An 18,791-nucleotide genomic window follows, 5' to 3' on the forward strand; every position below is an offset into this window, starting at 1 on the left:
AATCTGGCAATACAAAATAAGCACCACATTACGATTTTGTTCTTGGCCCATTTTTATACCATCTCTGCCTCTAGAAAGCAATAGAAATGATTATAATAAACCCATGAGTCTATTAAAATTAGTGTAAAGGACAAAACAGAAATCTTTAACAGGAGAAAAGAATTCTAGTATAAATACTAGAGAGTAAATATAAGAGTATCATCTTGAAATAACTTTTTCTAGTTTTGAAATTTGAGAATAATTGTTTTCTTTGGTAAGCATAACAGAGGATGCTATAAATTCCATCTTTGCCCCCCCCCAAAAAAATGTTCTTAGAGTCATAAAACTAATATTGTCTTAGTTTTCTAATTTAAATGTTGGTTCAGGTCCTACATAATGTGGACTGGTCTTAGAAATGATGTAGTGTGTTGCTTAAACAAGTTCTTTTGAATACTGTTTCAGTGGACTCTGGAATAAAAACCAGAACCAACATCCAAGGGCCCATGGGTGGCTCAGTTGGTTAAGTATCTGACTCTTGGATTTAGGCTCAAGTCGTGATCTCACGGTTGTGAGATCGAGCCCCAGATTGGGCTCCACCATGGGCATGGACCCTGCTCACATTTCTCACTGTCCCTCTTCCTCTGCCCCTTCTCCACTTGTGCGCGCTCTCTCTCTCTCGCGCGCGCACGCGTTCTCTCTCTCAAAACAACAAAACCAAAATACAAAAAACCCAACATCGAAGTATTTTGTGTGACTGAAAGGAAATCTACATTAGCCTGTAGGTGGCAACTTTTTATTTCAGGTGGAAACTTAAAAATCTGATTTATGTTCTGGAGCTAATTGAGGAATATTTGCTAACCCCCTCAAAGCTTTTCTCAAAACACAGTTTTTGGTATGATCAAATGCTCAGACAAGCCCTAAAGTTAGCCTGGGAGTTCTGTGGCTAAAGCATACATCTAGGAGTTTATCCTAACATACACCTGCGTGAAAATTGAGCTCCCATTATGTTCCATACTCTGTGGTAAGTACTCTTCCTTGATTATCTCATTTCACTCACACAGCTTTTGTAAAATAGGCCCTACTGTCATTCCCATTTCATAGACGAGAAAACCAAGGTTAGATTTGTCCAGGGTTGGGTTGCCAGTGTTAGCAAATAAAAATGCAGGATGCTCTGTATTTGAAATTTGAATTACGGATATGCAACATTTTGCTGTATTTCACATATTCCACGGAACATACTTATACTAAAACATTGTTGTTTCTCCGAAATCACATTTCAGGTCATCGTGGATTTCATCTGGTAACTTCATCTAGGGGCAAACTAACACAGCCCATACACTAGCAGGATCCGCCCAGTCTCTGAGACTCTGGGTTGAACCACATTACACTGCAAAGAGCATTTTAGTGTCATTCTTCACAACGGTAAAACTGGAGCTCTCCCCAAACCTCAAATGCTAGAAGTATACCCTTATACATCAATTTGCTAGACTAGGATATACACCCACTCAAACCCTTTAAAACAACAGCTAGGAAAAAAAAAAATCCGTTGAAGACCCATCAGAATGGCACACATTTAAACATCTGACGCTATCAAAGGTCGGGAGAAGGTGGAGTAACGGAAGCTCTCTGGCACTGACCGTTCCCTACGGCGCCGATTTCAAACTTAGGTTGTATGTGAATCACGCGGAGATCTTGGTAAAATGCACTTCCCTTCCTAGGTAGGTCCGCACGGGGCTGAAGATTCAGCAGTTGTAACAAGCCCCCGGCGACACTGGCGGCGCTGCGGCCAAGGTCGCACGGGAGCCCCGCACCCCTGCACTCCTCCCACCGGCGCGTGCGGTCTGTCTCCCCACGGCTTCTCGGGGGCGTGCACCGCAAAGCCTTCACACTTGAACCCACGTGTCTTTTATCACAACGGAGCTTGAACATCGTTTAAAACGTATAAGCCCACTTGTCCTTAACGAGGCCTTTTTATACGAGAAGAAACCCGAAGGCCGCCCGTCACAGACCCTCAAGGCTGTGGCCCAAACCCCAGCCTCGACAGCGCCCGGCACCTCGCCGCGGCCGCTGGGCGCCCACGCCGGGCGAGCCGGGTGACGTCACTCCCGCGCGCGCGGGGGGCGGGGCCTTCCGTCACGTGGCCCCAGGGGCACGCGCGCTCGGGCCGAGACTGCGGCGCGGGCACTGGGCGAGCCCGCGGCCGCCAGAGCGCCCGGTGCAGCGTTTCCTTCGGGCCCGCTGTGGCTCATGCGGCTCGGACCCGGGCTGTGGCGGGAGAGAAGATGCCACGGCCCGAGTCCCAGAAGGCCGGGATCCTGCGCTGCCGGCGTCGGGGTGAGTAGCGCGCGGCCGGGCTCGGCGGCGTCTGAGCCCGCGCGGCCTCCGTCGTCCCCTCGGCGCCTCGGGCGAGCTGCTCCGGCGCGCGGCCCCGAGGCCCCGAGGGCTGGCGGCCGCGCCCGCCGCCGGCTGCCGTGTCGGGCCTGCGGGCGCGGTGTCCGACCCCGCGAGCTCGGCCCCGCGGGGACAGGCTGTTGGCGGCGTCACCGCCCGCGGGGCCCGGCGCGCTCCTGCGGGCGAGGGCTGCAGCCGCGCGGGGGCTCGCAGAGCCGTGGGCCCGGGGCTCCCGCCGCTCTTTTCCCAAAACGGAGGCCGGAGCCCTGCGGCTCAGCCTTCGAAGCAGAGCAAGCGGGGCCGCAGTAGTGAGAACGGAAAGTCGCAGCCGGGAGCGCCGCAGAGGGGAGGAGTGAACAGAGCACCCGCCCCGCTGCTTCCCCCCCCCCCCCCCGCTTCCACCGGGTCCAGGTCGCTCGCGTTTCCCCCGAAAGGCGCAAAAACTTTCTCCTTTTTTTCCTACGGTCATTGACCGAGGCCACATGTGGGATTTGGTGGATGTGTCTCTCGTTTCTCTTTTCTTTTTCTTTGCAAATATACTCGTTGGAGAAACTGGGTTGTCTTATATAGTTTACTACATTCCTGAAATCCATGCAGTTTGCGTAAAATGTAAAAATACCAAGTCTCTGCCTTCCAGGTCTGATAGACTGCTTCCTTTGAGGAATATTAACATACGTGTGATTTGTTTGTTTTGTTTTTTTTAACCATCAGAGAAGATTGGGGTCAGCATTCTTTTTTGCTTTGGGTTATGAAAGCAGTTGTTTGGTTGGCCGGTTTTCCGAATATAAAATGAAATTACAACTTTGTGCTTTTTTTAAAAAAAATATTTATTTTGGAGAGAGAGAGCACGAACAGGGGAGGGGCAGAGAGGGAGGGAGACACAGAATCCGAAGCAGGCTCCAGGCTCTGAGCTGTCAGCACAGGGCCAGAAGCAGGGCTGGAACTCACTTACAGTGAGATCGTCACCTGAGCGGAAGTCGGACACTTAACCGACTGAGCCACCCAGGTGCCCCTCATTAGGACCATGTTTAAGTGCACAATTCAGCTGCATGAAGCACATTGACAATATTGGGTCACCATCCCACTATTTCCAAAAACACTTCTCATCACTCCAAACAGAAACTCTGTGACCAGTAAGCAGTAACTCCCCATTCCCACCTTCTCCCAGATCCCTTCGGCCTCTCTGAATTTGACTACTCTAGATAAAGTTGAGTCAGACCGTATCCTCCTTTTTATTTCATACAGTATTTGTCTGGCTTATTTCATGTGTTTTCAAATTTCATACATGGTGTAGCATCTATTAGACTTCATTCCTTTTTATGGCTGAATTTTTGGGCTGTATCACATTCATTCATCTCTTGATGCACTCGGGGTTGTTTCTACCTTCTGGCTACTATGAATAGTGCTGCTATGAACATGAGGCTCCTTGTGTCTGTTTTTGATTCTTTGGGGTGTATGCCTAGGAGCGGAATTTGCTGGATCCTGTGATAAATCTGTGTTTGACTTTTTGAGGAACAAACCCTTCACATTTTTAAAACTGCTTTCTTAAGGCCTTCATGCCCCTGCTGTGGCCAAATCTGATGGTCCCACCTCAGCTCCTGCCGGCTTGACCTCTGTAAATCTTGGTGACACCTCATGTTGCTCGTCAGTACACCCTCTTGAGGTTCTCGATTTTGTGATCCTTCTCATGTCCTAAGTGTCCTTTTCTTTTTTTTAAATTTTTTTTTTTTCCAACGTTTATTTATTTTTGGGACAGAGAGAGACAGAGCATGAACGGGGGAGGGGCAGAGAGAGGGAGACACAGAATCGGAAACAGGCTCCAGGCTCTGAGCCATCAGCCCAGAGCCCGACGCGGGGCTCGAACTCACGGACCGCGAGATCGTGACCTGGCTGAAGTCGGACGCTCAACCGACTGCGCCACCCAGGCGCCCCTCTAAGTGTCCTTTTCTACACGATTTTTAAATGTGCCTGTCCCCAGAGGTTCAGTGCTTGCTCCCTAATCCATTTTGTGCTCGTTACTTAAAGCCTCTTCTGCTGTTATTTCCGTGTAACTTGAACTAAAGTTTTGGTGTTCTATTTTTAACTTCGCTCTGAGGCTTAAGTTTGAATGTCAAGCTAGGGACACCTCTACATCAGGTGTCCTTTCCAGTGCAACATACCCAGGCTAAAATTCGTCCTCTGCGAATCCTCCCAAACCTGTTCTCTCCATGCTCCCCGTCGCCAAGACTTGAAAGCTGGGAGTTGTTTTTATTCCCTTTCTCCCCTAGGGACCCACGTCCTGTCACGTTGACACGTGCAGACAGTTCTGCCTCTGATCCTGCCTGCCACCCACTTCCACAGCTCTGGATAGAGCCGTGACCGCTGCTGCTTTTTTTTTTTTTTAAGATCTAATTGGCTTTAACGATTCATGAATCGGGCAACATCTCATTTAGCAAGAGGGAAGCTCCCATGATTGCCTCTTATTGGAATGTTTCTAACTGGACTTCCTGGTTCTAGATTTTTTTTTCCCCCTCTGTCCCAAACCATTTTATACACTTCTGCTGGAATTTTCTTCCTAAGATATATTTGCCTAAAGATACTAGTTAGCTTTCTTTTACATTCAGAATAACTTAATTCTTTTTTTTTTTTTTTTTGAGAGAGAGAGAGAGAGAGAGAAAGCGCGCATGAGGAGGAAGGGGTGGGGGGTGGGGGGACAGAGGATCTGAAGCGGGCTCTGTGCTGACAGCAGAGAGCCTGATGCGGGCCACGAGTTCACAAACCGTGAGATCGTGACCTGGGCTGAAGCCGGACACTTAACCGACTGAGCCACCCAGGCGCCCCCAGAACAAATTAATTCTCCTCCTCAGGGCCAGAGCCCCAGCCTGTACTCCCGGAAGTAATTGCCTTCCACGAGCCTTAACCAGCCAGTCATTCATTACAGCCAACTGTTCTAACTTGCTAGTCCATTTGGAAAACTAAAAACAAATACATGTTGTGATTTTCCAAGCTGTGAATTTTTTCCTTGAAATGTTTCAGTATTTGGTCATTGAAGTATTATTTTTTTAAAAGCCAAACTTAGACATCAGCTTCTAAGAGAAACACACTTATGTCTGTATAGTTTGCTTATATCTTTATTGTAGCACTTTTTAGACTTTGCTTTAGGACGTGCCTGAGTTTTTTACCCAATTTATTATTTCTTTAGGATTTTTGTCCTTAGAGAAAGTGAGATGATTGGCTAAAGGAAATAAAGATTTTTTTTTTTTTTTCAACGTTTATTTATTTTTGGGACAGAGAGAGACAGAGCATGAATGGGGGAGGGGCAGAGAGAGAGGGAGACACAGAATCGGAAACAGGCTCCAGGCTCTGAGCCATCAGCCCAGAGCCCGACGCGGGGCTCGAACTCACGGACTGCGAGATCGTGACCTGGCTGAAGTCGGACGCTTAACCGACTGCGCCACCCAGGCGCCCCGGAAATAAAGATTTTTTAAGATTCCTCTGCCATTGTCAAATTGCTTTAGAAAAGGGCCTTGCAATTTATAATTTTATCACCGATAATGACCCAGATAGATAAAATCATGAATGAAAATGGAATTATTACAACCAATCCCTCAGAAATATAATTTTATCACCGATAAATGTATCATTTAAGTATATGTACTTCAGGGAATATTTTTTAAAAACTTTGCTAATTGGAGACATAGGATCTTATTTTTCTTTTTCTTTATGTGTCTTTACTGATTGTGGAGACTGAAGACTTTTCCATATGTATTTCCAAGATTCATCCAAGTTGTTCACTTATCAGTAGTTTGAAAAATGCTGTACGGAGAGTCCCAGCCCCAGCCTTAGCATCACACAATAGAACAGGGTTGCTCAGCCTTTGCACTGTTGAAATCTTGGGCCAGATAATCGTCTGTTGTTGGGGCCTGCCCTGCGTATTGTAAGATGTTTAGCAGCATTTTGCTACCCGCCAGATGCTAGTAGGATCCCCCAAGTTGTGACCACCAAAACCACTTCCAGACGTTGCCAACAGACCCTGGGGGCTGCCAGATTTGCCCAGACGGTATGGAGTGTGTCAGCCCCTGGCTGAGAACCACGGACCTGGAGCTGCAAGACTGTAAGTCCAGTGACATAGTCCACCCTTCACTGTGCCGCGTCTGCGTTCACCCCCAACACCTCTTTCCACGTGAACATCCTGTCTCAAAACTAAATTGTAAGCTGTCCTCCGATGAAGCGTCTGTTGACTAGGAGGGGAGCAGACGTGAGGAGAAAATAGTTCATATATACAAATACACAAAACTCACAAGGACAGACCACTGGCATTTGTGATCTTGGACTCAATGAAAAAGAATTAATTGAGGACTGAACTGTGTAAGCACATTATAACCCCTGGAGATCAATATACCTACAGAACCCAACACCTGAATATAAGGGTAAGGGTCAAAGGAACATTTTTATTAGGTGAAAGATACATATTTTTTAATGCTTTATTATGGAAAATGTTCTGTTAGTGGTCAGTCTTTTTTCATCTATTACCCCGCCTGTCTCATCTCCTATTGGTTAATTTAAAGCAGATTTCAGGTATCGTAGGATTAGATTATTTTCGCTTTGTAAAATAAGCTGTCCCTTCCTTTGGAAAGCCAGCAACAGCGGGTTGAGTTGCTTCTCTCACCTTGCGTCATCCTGATGTCCTCTTTTGCCTCCCTCCTCCCGCTTCCACATTTAAGGACTGTGATTACCCTGGGTGTACCCAGTTAATCCAAGATAATCTCTGTATTTGAAGGTCAAGTGCTGAGAAACCCCAGTTCCTGGGATGGGATGTGGATACTGCTGGGGGACCATAATTCTGCCTCTACATAGCACATCAATTGTGCTTCTTGTAAAGAATTTTTTTGGTGGTTGCCTTAGAGTTTACAATATACATTTTAACGTGTATTTATTTTTGAGACAGAGACAGAGCATGGACGGGGGAGGGGCCGAGAGAGAGGGAGACACAGAATCGGAAGCAGGCTCCAGGCTCTGAGCCATCAGCCCAGAGCCCGACGCGGGGCTCGAACTCACGGACCATGAGATCGTGACCTGAGCTGAAGTCGGAGGCTTAGCCGACTGCGCCACCCAGGCGCCCCTACAATATACATTTGAAACTAATTAGTTTGAATCTGCCTTCATGTAACACTCTATTGCTAGACTTGTACAGGTACCGTATTAGACTATCCCACGTTTTCCCTCCCATTCCTGTGAAATTGCGGTCATTCATTCACTTACCAGTATGCCAGTATGTCATTCGTTCACTCAGTATATTGTGACATATATTACTTTGAACAGCTTTTCTTAGATCACCTAAGAATAAGAAAACAAATTTTATTTTCATTTCATTGTTTTCGTCTCTGATGTTCTTTGAGTAGATCCAGGTTTCTGACCTGTGTCATTTTCCTTCTGCTTGAAGAATTTAGCGTTTCTTGCAGGGCAGTTCTGGTGGTAGATAGATTCCTCAGTTTTTCTTCCAGAAGGCATTTCTCCTTAATTTTTGAAGGATAATGTCAGTGGATATAGAAGTCTGAGGTGGTGGGATTTTTTTCTTTCACACTTTGACTATTTTAGTCTGTCTCTTGCTTGCATGATTTCTGATGAAAAGCCCACTGTAATTCTTACCTTTTTCCTCTCTAGGTAAAGTGTTTTTCCCTCCCTGTGGCTTCTTGGAAGATTTTTTTTTTTAACGTTTATTTATTTTTGAGACAGAGAGAGACAGAGCATGAACGGGGGAGGGCCAGAGAGAGAGGGAGACACAGAATCGGAAACAGGCTCCAGGCTCTGAGCTGTCAGCACAGAGCCCGACGTGGGGCTCGAACTCACAGACCGCGAGATCATGACCTGAGCTGAAGTCGGCCGCTCAACCGACTGAGCCACCCAGGCGCCCCTTCTGGGAAGATTTTTTGTCTTCTGATTTTCTGATTATAGTATATGCAGGTGGGAGTTTTCAGGGGATTTATTCTGCTTTGGCTTCTCTTGGCTTCCTGGAGTCTGTCATTAATTTTGGAACGTTCTTGGCCATTATTATTGTCACCTCACATCTTTCTTCTTCCTTTTTTCTTTCTTCTTCTGGTATTGCAGTACTTTTTGTGTTATACTTCCTGAATTTGCCCCACAGTCCTTGGATGTTCAGTTTTTTCCTGTCTGCGTTTCGGTTTGGAAAGTGTTGACTTCTGTTCAGGCTCACTGCTTTTCCTTCAGCGGTGTGAACGCGGCGGAAGGCCGTCTTCTTTGCCCTCCCGGTCTTCTCGCTTTTTAGCCTTGCCTTCTGGCTCTTCCTTAGAGTGTCCATCTCCCTGTTTATATTGTTCACGTGTTGCATGTTGTCTTTGCCGTTCGAGTTCTTAACGTATCAATTAGAAATAGCTGAAATTCTCGGATGATCCCCAAATCTGTGTGGTGGAAGTCTGGTCCTTGTGATCGCGTCGTCTCTCCAGACCTGCCTTCTGCTCGCTTTTCGGTACGTCTCACCTTTGTTGTCGAGAACCTGACAAGGGTCAGGTCATAGCACCTGAGGTAAGTAGACCTTGGGCGAGTGGCTTTGTGGTGCTCTGGCGAGGGGTTGGGCTCTGTTTAGCGTTTGCTGTCGCTGCCGGATGCTTCGGATTCTTCTGGCGACCTTGTTTGTATCTGCCCTGTTGACCTTGCGATTTTCTGAGCAGCCTTCCCCAGACAGTCTGTGTCTTGCAGCTGTTTGAGCCGTGCCTCACCTTGGTCGGCCCTGGAGCCCTTGGGTGTGGTGGGCAAGTACGAGAGAGGGTGAGAGTTCCGTCATCCGCAGATGCCACCCTCACGGGTGCTCGCCAGTGGGGTGGCGGTTCCCCCTTCCCGGTCCGTTTCCCGGAAGCCTTGACCTTTGGCGATTGCCTTTGCCCCTTGGCTTTGACTGGAAGGCTTAGCTGGGGCCCGGGTGGGGGGCGTGCCCTTCCCCAAAGAGGAGAAAGCTCTGGCACGTCTTCCCCCTGGAGCGGATGCCCTTGCGGTGGGGAAAGTTCTGGGCGTTCCGGCGAGTGCTCCGCCCGTCTCCCGCCAGAGGCCGAGGGGATCTTTCCGCCCCTCCGCCCTCGCGGCGAAGACCCGCCGGCCGCCCGGTGGCAGAGCCCGCGCAAGGGTGGGGACGGCCGCCGCGCGCTTCCCCGGAGGAGTCGCTCCCTCTCCGGTCAGCGCGCGGCGTGCGGCCCGGCGCCTGCTCCGGGAGAGAAGGTGCCGGCGGTGCGGCTCCAGCGTTGGGGCGGCCTCGTTTCCCCCGCGGGGCCGAAGTCCCGGTTTTCAGCGTGTCCGGCTCTTTATTGTGGGAAGGAGGGGGACGGTGGCCCGTAGGCTCTTCTCCCGCTGGAGCCGGAAGCAGAAGGCCTTCCCCGCCTGCTTCGCGCGGAGTTCGTGACGTGGGCCGGTCTCCGTGAGCGCGGCGCAGAGGCCCGGGACGGTGGCGCCGCGTCCAGACTCGACTGCGCGGCTCGAGCTGGTGTTTTGTGTTTATCGGTTGACGGATGACGATTTCGGGCTGTGCTGCCCGAGCCCTTTTGCTTTCCTCAGAAAAGAATGTTCTTCTCTCGCGACTATAACAACGCCTAGCGGCTTCTCAGAACTTCTTGTAGGCATTATTCTGCATTTTGCGGGCAACGAAAGCTATACAGACCCACCTTTATTAAATTTTCCACTTAGGAATAATACCGTAATTCATACGTATAAGAATTTGTCAAGCTGTCTCTTTTCTGCCGCGGCCCGATTCTGTTAGTTTGGGTTTCTCCAGAAGCAAATCCTGCGATACAAATGTAAATTGGCCTTGTTTATATGTGAGGTCATCTCCGGACCCACCGGTAGGGGAATGAAGGCGTGAGGGGGAGAGAGAGTAAGGCAGGAAGGGTGTGCGGAGCAGGGAACACACGCGTCGGTTACGGTTCAGGGCGAGCGGGGAAGGGACCGGGCACTTTGACCGTCCGCTGTCGAGGGCCGTCCTTCGGCAGGTGCACGTTCCCACATACCTTGGGGCCTGCCCCGTCTGGGCGCCTGGGCTCCGGGGGCCAGGGAGGCGGGCAAAGGCGGTTGGAAACAGACCTGTGCGGATGCTGAGACCCCGGAGGATGTCCCGGTGACAGCGTCTGCTCTGTGCCTTCCTGCGGCTGATCGAGCGGGATGAGCCGGACTAGAAATTGGCCGTTTGCCCCACCGATCAGTCGGGTCGTCAGCTTTCTAAACCTCTTCAGGTCACCACCTGAAGTGGTACTCGGAAACGAGTTTTCCTAAGAATGCGCAAGATTCGGTCACGTGATTTTCTGATGGTCGCCTTTTGGATACCCGTTCACTTTGAAATACAAAAGCAGCGGTTTAGAAGATAATCCTGGCCTCGTGCTTCTGGTAATTCCAGCCTGGGTAACCTGGTTCAGACCTGTCACTGCGGATGGCAGAGAATTCCCGGGATGGTAAAGAATTCCTGGCTCTTCAACGTGTGCCAGCAGAATAAAACTCAGAGGCATGGTTTAGGGGTAGTTAACTCGGTTAACGCTCCTTCGGTCGTAGGACGAAGCTGGCTATAGAAGGCCGTGCGGACCGTGGACACACGTGTGCGTGTTTATATCGGGTGGGTTGAAAGCCGTTTGAGTTTCTTAGTTGTTTGGATATCTGAGAACACTTATTTCTAGTAACCATGTTTTTTTTCCTCTTCATTTATTTCCTCTTCATCTGATGTCCTTTGAGTTTAATTCTCCCTTTTACGGGCAGAAGGGGAACAAGCAAGAACAGTTCTCATAACTGTGGAGGCTGTAAATGGTCACTGGGTGTTCATTCTGTACCCCTCAGTCAGGAGTTGCGTTGCGGGCTGGAGACTGATCACAACTTTTGCAGTGTTTGAATTTCTGAGGGTGGGGGACGTGCCCTGCCGCTCTCATCCCTCTCTCTGGCTGAGTCACCCATTTATCTGCCTGGTTTCTGACTGCATCGGATCGTATGAGCCTTGCGTTGACATGACATCGGCTCTTTCTGTTGGGACCCAGGAAAGGCTGCAGCGGGCAGTTCCTGTCGTTCCTGTCGATCTTGATCAGACACATGGGGTCAGAAATGAATTAAGGAAAATAGGAGAGATCCCAATAAACTAGAACCGTGTGTCGTAGAGTATGTACTTAGAAAGGTCTTGAATGTAATGATTCCTTGAAGTAAACGTGTGTTGTGCAGGCCTCTCCCGAGACTACGGTCACTTTCTCCTTACCGTCTTAACCAGGGAGAGCTGCCCCTTTCCGCCTGGGCGGTTGATCAGACAGGATGTTACAGTGTACTGGTCAGCCTCTCCCGCCCATTTTCACTGACCAAGCAGGTGTCCCGGGGTTGGTTCCGTGCTTCGTCATATTGGCTGTCCTTTTAGTTTCCTTTCCTTCAGTGCTTAATTAAATTTGCTTCTTTCTGCCATCAACATTACCATGTGGTTTTCCTCTGCATTTGAGGTGTAGTGTATAGACACTGCATGTGTTTATGTTCTTCTTGATTTTCTTCCAGAGAGGGGATTCATAAATGTCTGAGCGATGTCAGAGGATTATTCCCGGGAACATATGATGTCTGGAATGTGCTCTGAACCTTTCCTAATTCAATGATCTCCTTACTTGTAATTACGAAATGTGTTTGTGGTGAATGTTTTCTTCTAGTCTTTCAGGTAGATAAGGAATGAGAAAAAAATAATGTGGGGTTTTGTTTTTTTTTCCCCTGTTGTCATCACCGTGTAATTTCACAGGGGTACATAGGAAAGGCATGTGCTGTAAATCACATGACCGTAGCTCAGTTAAAATATGAATATGTCTCTTTTATGGAAAAAGCTAACAGATGTTTGCTGTTTGACAATTTGGAATATAGAATAGACCGATGAGAAAATAACCGGGAACTGCACAAAGGTAAATATTTAACAAACAAAGATGACTTTTTAAACTTCATTAAACACTATGGAAATTATTTTGTGCTGAAGGACTGTGAAAGCTCTACTACTGTGTATGAGTTAGGTAGTATGGTCTTCTCCTCCTGTAGTAAAAGAAGATGGACATTGGGCAGACGAATTCAGACTGATTAGTGATTTGTGGAGGAAAAAGTCTTTCAAAACGTGCTGTTAGAATATTTGTTCAGTGTCCAGATTTTATTCTCAAGTTTTTGACACCTTAATGGAATGAAAATAGCCTTCCTTTTAATGTGCTAAAATCCCTTTTGCTTCTGAGGTTAAAGGGAAAGGCCATATTTCGTTCAAAGCCTTAAAATATTTAATCCTCTCCAAAGTTCTTATATTTTTAAGTTAGGCTAAGAAATTTTTTACCTTGATTTTTAAAGAAATACATATTCTTTGTAGGAGATGTTTTAAGTAAAGGAAAGTCACCAGAAAATTAGCTATGATGCCACTAAGCTGATTCTATTAAGTGTATTTTTTTGTTATTGCTGATAACAGTGTAACATTTTAGGTCGTGTGAGAGATTAAAAATAAGCAGTAGAGGTGTGCCTGGGTGGCTCAGTGCCTCCGACTTCGGCTCAGGTCATGATCTCACCATTCGTGAGTTCGAGCCCCGCATCGGGTTCTGTGCTGACGGTTCAGAGCCTGGAGCCTGCTTCAGATTCTGTGTCTTCTCTCTCTCTCTCTCTCTCTCTCTCTCTCTCTCAAAATAAACATTAAAATATTTTTTTAATAAAATAAAAATAAGCAGTAGAATATATAGCAAAATATTTGTAGTAATGAGATTTCAGGCATTTTTTTTTTAACTTTTTGCTAATCTGTTTTTTCTGATTTTTTAGCATAGTAGCAGAGCTTAAAATATTAATCCCTACCACCTTGCGTGGTGTCTGGCATATAGAGCTCTGCTGTGTTCCCAGTATTAGCCTTTCCTTAAGGATTAGTTAATGATTTTCAGAAGAAGAATGTTGGATTATTTAGTACATTTAATAGGCCCCGACTGGAAGATTAATGGAATGGTTTCAAGTATCATCTGTAGAGTCACATTGGGTAACAGGCACCATCCTGGTGAACTTTACATAATTTGACTACTTTATGAAGCATAATTTAGTAGCTGGTGTGTGCTGTGTTCTTTGTTTAATAGAAGATAACTATGGACAGCATCTCAAAATGGGTTTTCTTAGCTCAGACGACTGTGCTGTTGAGAAATACCCCTCACTGTAATTGATAATGATGCTGGAATTTAAATTGAGTGAGATCTCATGTGATTTTAGCCCTTTGTGTCATATGTAATTTGCCAAAGAGCCTTTTTGATACAACGAGACAGCAGATGCAAACAGCAATGATCGGTCGTTTTTTGAGTGGACTAAAGCGTGTATGTGCTTAAATTGTCCTTGCATATTTTTGTATGTATCTTTCTAGTGTCCTGGGTTGCATAGTGGTGCAAGGCTGCTCTTCACCTATGAATATGAATTCTGCCTTTTAGTCCTGCCTCTCCATTCTATTTCCTTTCTCTCCTAAAGGGTATTAACATTTTTTTTATGGTTTATGGGAGAATGCTGGAAACCAACTTGGTATTGTGCTTTGTCCTTCCTTTGCTTTACCCATCCTTTGTCTTATAAGCAGTTCTGTGTGTGAATGTAGATGTATTTACATGTAGTATTCTATATACCCTCTTTTCCATCTTAATTTTTTTCACCTGGCAGCATATCTTAGTGATAAAGCCATAGTAACTATAGAGACTTTTCTCTTTCCTCTTTACAGCTGCATATTTTATTGTGTGGATGTTTCTTAATTTGTTCAACCAATTCTTTATTAATGGACAATTGGACTGATTCCAGCCTTCTGCTATTACAAAGAGTCCTATAGTGAATAGCCTTGTGCATACATTACTTCCTATTTTTCTGGGGTGGATTTCTAAGAGTGAAATTGCTAGGTCAGAGGATAAATGAATATGCAATTTTAGTAGATGTTGCCAAATTTCCCTGCATAGAAACTGTACCACATAGGAGCGTTTCTCCATAGCCTCATTATCAGACTATGTTGTCAAGTTTGTGGGTTTTTATAAATTCAGGTGGGGGCTTATTTTGCTTATTTTCCCTGACTGTGAAAAAGGTTCTGCATTTTTTCATAGGGTTAAGAACCAGTTGTGTTTCTGTTTCTGTGACTGGTCTGTAGGGTTGTTGGTCCTTTCTCGTTGTGACCAACAAGACTGGAAGATAATCCCTAGTGATTTCCTGCCACCTTCTGCTCTCACGTTGTGTGATTCTCTCCCCATGTGTGGGAGTGCTTTTAACCAACAAAACATGGCAAAGATGATTGTCGGTTTCTTGATTCACTTAGGTTATGTAGCAAGGATAATGGGATGTCACTCCTGTGACTGTATCATATAAGACTGTGTTAAGCAGACTGGAGGAGATTCCTCATTGCCGGCTTGATGAAGTTACTGTGTGGTGATGACCACGTGGCAGGGAACTGCCGATAACCGCTAGGGTCTGAGGGGGTCTCCAGTCCACTGGGCCATAGGAAATGAATTCTACCAACAACTTGATGAGTTTGGGAGCGGTTCTTCCGGAATTAGGCCTCCAGGTGAGAATGGAGCTAGGCTGACAATTAGCGTGAAGTCTTGCTGGACCCTGAGCAGAGGGTCCATCTAATTAAGCTGTGCTCAGACTCTTGATGCTTAGAAATTGTGAGGTAATAAATATGTGTTGTTTTGCTGTAATGTGTTATATGGCAGTAGATATCAACATTTTATTTTAATGTTTATTTTTGAGAGAGACGGGAGGGTCAGAAAGACGCCAGGGGAGTGTGCCAGGGGAGGGTCAGAGAGACGGGGAGACACGGAATCCGAAGCAGGCTCCAGGCTCTGAGCTGTCGGCACGGAGCCTGATGCGGGGCTCGGTCCCGTGAATCGCGAGATCGTGATCTGAGCCAAAGTTGAACGCTTCACCGACCGAGCCACCCAGGCGCCCCTACAGCAGTAGATATCTAATACCAAGGTAATACCTTTTTGTCTGTGTTACAAGTTGCAAGTATTTTTTTCCTTTTTCTCGTTTGCCTTTTTATTTTTCTTTTGGTGTCTTTTGCCACCCCCAATTTTTTTGTTCTTATATAATCCAGTTTATGTATCTTTTCCAGTATTGTTTCCGAATTTTCAGTTGTAGCTAGAAAAGTTGTGACCCCTTGCAGATAATAGAGGAATTTACCTTCGTTTTCTTCTATTACTTGTATGGTTTCATCTTCTGTATTTATTTTTTTTTTGAGTTTTTTTAATTTTAATTGCAGTATCGTTAACATATAGTGTCATATTAGTTTCAGATGTACATTATAGTGATTCACCAATTCATCACATTACTCAGTGCTCATCATGATAAGTGCACTCTTTAATGACCATCGCCTGTTTCACCCATCCCCCCGCCCCGTTCCCTGCCTCCCTTCTGGTAACCACCAGTGTGTTCTCTGTAAAGAGGCTGTTCCTTGGTTTCTTTCTTTTTTTCCCCCTTTGCATGTTTGTTTTTGTTTCTTAAATTCCATATGTGAGTGACATCGCATGGTATTTGTCTTTCTCTGACTTATTTCACTAGCTCTCTAGCTCCATCCATGTTGTTGCAAATGGCAAGATTTCATTCTTTTTTATGGCTGAGTAATACTCCATTGTATACATATATACCACATTTTCTTTATCCATTCATGTATCAGTGGACACTTGGGCTGCTTCCATAGTTTGGCTATTGTGAATAGTGCTGAGTATACATAGGAGTGCATGTATCCCTTTGAATTTGTACTTTTGTATTTTGGGGGGTAAATACCCAGTAATGGGATTACTGGATGGAAGAGTAGTTCTATTTTTCATGTTTTGAGGAACCTCCATACGGTTTTCCCCAGTGTCTATACCAGTTTGCATTCCCGTCGATAGTGCACGAGGGTTCCTTTTTTCCCCCACATCCTCACCAATACTTGTTATTTGTATTTTTTTAGCCATCCTGACAGGTGTGAGGTGAGATTTCATTGTGATTTTAATTTGCATTTCCCTGATGATGAGTGACATTGAGCATCTTTTCATGGGTCTGTTGGCCATCTGGATGTCTTTGGAGAAAGGTCTATTCATGTCTTCTGCCCATTTTTTAATTGGATTATTTGTGGGGTTTTTTAGATGTTGAGGTTTATCAATTCTTCATATATTTTGGGTACTAATCCTTTATCAGATATGTCATTTGCAAATAGCTTCATTCAGTAGGTCGTTTAGTTTTGTTGATTGTTTCCTTTGCTGTGCAGAAGCTTTTTGTTTTGATGTGGTCCCAGTCGTTTGATTTTTCATCTACTATATTTAAATATTGAGTTCACATCAGATGTGTCTGGGTGTGAGGAGTGGGCCCTAGTGTATCCTTCACCATATGGCTAAGCAGTTGTCCCAAAACCAGTTTGCAAAAAGTCACTCGTTTCCTCACTGGCGTGTTATCTGTAATCATTTACACTAAATTTCTAAGTGTAATTGGGTCTGTTTCTCAAAATTTCTCATCCTGCCCCATTGGTTTTTCGTCTGTGCATGTGTCATGCTGTGCCATTTAGGTAAAAAGCTCTGGAGTTTACTACTCAATAGGGCTCACCCCTGCTTATACTTGGTTTTCAGGATTTGCCTGGCTATTGCCTGCTTTTTCATTCTTTCCCAAATACACTTTATAATCAACTTGTTTAGCTCTAGAAAAAAAAAAAATCTGTTAGTATTTTTAAAGTTTTTTTTAAAGAGAGAGAGAAAGAGGGAGACAGAATCCCAAGCAGGATCTGTGCTGTCAGGGCAGAGTCTGATGTGGGGCTCGATCCCACAACCCTAAGATCATGACCTGAGCTGAAATCAACAGTTGGACGTTCCATCCACTGAGCCACCCAGGCGCTTTTGTTAGTATTTTAAATATGCTTATGTAATATATGTAAGTTAACTTAGGGAGAGCTTTTATGATGTGGGGTTTCTCTGTCCAAGAGTAAGGTACATCTTTCCATGTGATCAAGTCATCTTTTGGGGCTCTCAGGAGTGTCTTATGGTTTTATTTGTACATGTTTAAGATATTTCCTGTTACGTTTGTGCTTAGTGTTCTTAAGAATTTTTATATTTTTCAAAGATTTGTAGTTGTAAATGAGATGTGTGTTTGGGAGAGGTTCGATTTTTGTCAGATTTTGAGATCAGTGTCCTACTCGTTTTATAAAACAGATTTGGAAGATTTCTTTTAATTATTTCTGCAGTGGCTTAAGTCGCATTAGGGCCATTAGATCTTTAAAGGACTGGTAGAATTCCCCTGTGAAACTCTGTGCCTGGTGGTTTATGTTGTCTTGAGAAACTTTCTTCTGAGAGAGAGAGTGCGTGCGAGCAGGGGAGAGGGGCAGAGGGAAAGAAGAGAGAATCCCAAGCATGGAGCCTGATGTGGGGCTTGATCTCATGACCGAGATTGTGGACTGTGAGATCGTGACCTGACCTGAAATCGAGAGTTGGACACTCAACTGACTGAGCCACCCAGGTGTCCCTGTTTTGAGGGACTCTTATGAGGTTATTTCTTCTGTGATGATTGGTCTGTTTACGTTTCTGTTGGGACTGGGGTCAGTTTGAGTAAGTCATATTTTCCTTAAATGTTACTCTTCTAGGCTTTCAAATTGATATGCATAGAATCATATGAAACCGTCTTGATTTATAAAATTAACTTTTGCAGTGATTTCAAATTTATAATTAAGAAATCTTGGACTGAGAAAGGAAGACTTGGGACTTTTGCTGGCATACTGAATATTTTGCTTAATAATGACTACATCTAATGAAACTGTTTTAACTGGTTAGCTGTTTTCTCCTCCTTCCCCTCCTCTTGACAAATGTTTATTCCCCAGGATGTGCTTATCTCATATATACTCTTCTCTAAGATTTTTTTTTTTACATGTTTATTTATTTATTGTTTTTGAGAGAGAGAGAGAGAGAATATCCCAAGCAGGCTCCACACGGTCAGTGCAGGGCCCAACGTGGGGCTCGAACCCATGAACTGTGAGATCATGACCCGAGCCAAAATCAAGAGTTGGGACGCTTAACTGAGTGGGCCACCCAAGTGCCCCAAGTACGATTTTACATAGCACAGAATCAAGGTCCTGTAACCTCTTCTGGAAGAGAGATACACTCTGCATAATTTTTAATTACACAAACCAGTATTTGTTAATTTTTAATACTAGACACTGGGCCAAACAGAATGGGTTTGAAGAGACAGAAATGATCCCTGTCCCCTGAGGGGGTTGCTCACGGCGAGTATAGTAGCACTTAGGCTCTAGGCACGTTGTTTATTTTCACAGCTCCAGCTCATGTATTTGGAGAGGATTCTTCTGTCGTTAACCGTACCTCCCCCAAATGCGAGTGTTGGCCTTGCGTTTTCCGGGCACCCACGCAGTCATTCCGTGTTCCTCTCTGTAGTAGTGTGATGCCAGCGATCATTCAGCCACACCAGAACCTCAGATCCGTCGGCCCCAGGTG

General features: G+C 45.6%; 1 protein-coding gene across 7 annotated transcripts in view; it reads left to right on the forward strand.

The window, feature by feature from the left end:
* Window positions 1–2,203: 2,203 nt before the first annotated feature.
* The window catches only part of GALNT11 (polypeptide N-acetylgalactosaminyltransferase 11), a 42,457-nt gene continuing 25,869 nt past the window's right edge, over window positions 2,204–18,791 (forward strand). For 2 of the 7 annotated variants that reach the window (XM_045496241.1, XM_045496248.1), the window contains exon 1: window positions 2,204–2,313. The gene's annotated coding sequence lies outside the window, so the exon portion shown is untranslated. Of the gene's footprint in view, window positions 2,314–8,259; window positions 9,136–9,477; window positions 9,971–9,995; window positions 10,178–12,087; window positions 12,255–15,276; window positions 15,295–18,791 lie in introns of those variants that run through there. The other 5 variants (XM_045496247.1, XM_045496243.1, XM_045496244.1 and 2 more) reach the window with 5 other exon arrangements.

Source organism: Leopardus geoffroyi, chromosome A2, assembly GCF_018350155.1.
Source record: "Leopardus geoffroyi isolate Oge1 chromosome A2, O.geoffroyi_Oge1_pat1.0, whole genome shotgun sequence".
Classification (NCBI taxonomy): domain Eukaryota; kingdom Metazoa; phylum Chordata; class Mammalia; order Carnivora; family Felidae; genus Leopardus; species Leopardus geoffroyi.